The sequence below is a fragment of the Tupaia chinensis genome, unplaced genomic scaffold (assembly GCF_000334495.1).
Source record: "Tupaia chinensis unplaced genomic scaffold, TupChi_1.0 Scaffold148884_1, whole genome shotgun sequence".
Classification (NCBI taxonomy): Eukaryota; Metazoa; Chordata; class Mammalia; order Scandentia; family Tupaiidae; genus Tupaia; species Tupaia belangeri.
In genome coordinates, this window is record NW_006208732.1 from 726,726 (window position 1) to 727,872 (window position 1,147).

The following is a 1,147-nucleotide window of genomic DNA, read 5'->3' on the forward strand; positions in this document are numbered from 1 at the left end:
GATTTATCTCTGAATGTGTTTATCTAATTTAAACTAAGGAATCATCATTTTCCATTTAACTCTAGTTTATCATTTTTATAACTTTCCAGATCACTATGCTTAGTGAACAAGTCACTTTCTATGCATATTTTGTTGGAATCTTTTGGCGATTTTGTTCATCTGATCTTTTTAGAGATGTCGAGTGAATTATTGCTTAAGCAATTATATGCTACAAAATCTGAATATTACAATAAAAATGACTGATAACACTATCCCCCAAGTCAAACACACATTGTCATATCATGTTAATTAATTAATAATAACATGCAATTAATCCAGCATGCAGCCCACATCATAGTGCAATATTCTTTAAAAAGTAGCAGTGACTAAGAGTGAACGGTGGAAAGAAAGTACTTAATTCAGATGTGCTCAGACACTTACGAAGGGAATTCACTGCTCCAGAATGAGATGATTCCTACACAGAACAATTCATCAGGGAGAATTGGTAATTGCTGAGTCAGATACGGTAGGATGCAAATGCAGCACCAGCAACGTGGAGCAATGCAGAGATGCCAGGAAAATTAAAAATAGAGCTCTTGTCCCAAGGACCCTAAAATCAAAGTTGGTAACATATTTAAAAAGGACAGATTATTCATTACAGTATATGAGAAATCGTATAATAGATCGATAGATGTTAATCCTGTCGGTTAAAAGAAAAAAGAATACTAGAATGAGACTGAAGAAACATAGCAAATAAATGGGAACGAAAATGGGAGAGGTGCGGCAGTAATGCAACACTGCAATGCTGGAAGCCATAGGGAAACTGGGTTTTGGCTTTCTGGTCAACCTGCAGGCTCCAGGGACATGTGCGCAACCATAATCCTGGCTGCCTGGAAAAGGTGGAGGGAGGAAAGAGCTTAAGACTCTGTTGGGCATGCTTGGCTCTCTCTTCCTCTCTCTAGGGCGATGTGCGCAACCATAATCCTGGCTGCCTGGAAAAGGTGGAGGGAGGAAAGAGCTTAAGACTCTGTTGGGCATGCTTGGCTCTCTCTTCCTCTCTCTCAGAATAAATAAACAAATAGCAACAAAAAGAAAGAAAGAAAGAAAGAAAGAAAGAAAGAAAGAAAGAAAGAAAGAAAGAAAGAAAGAAAGAAAGAAAGAAAGAAAG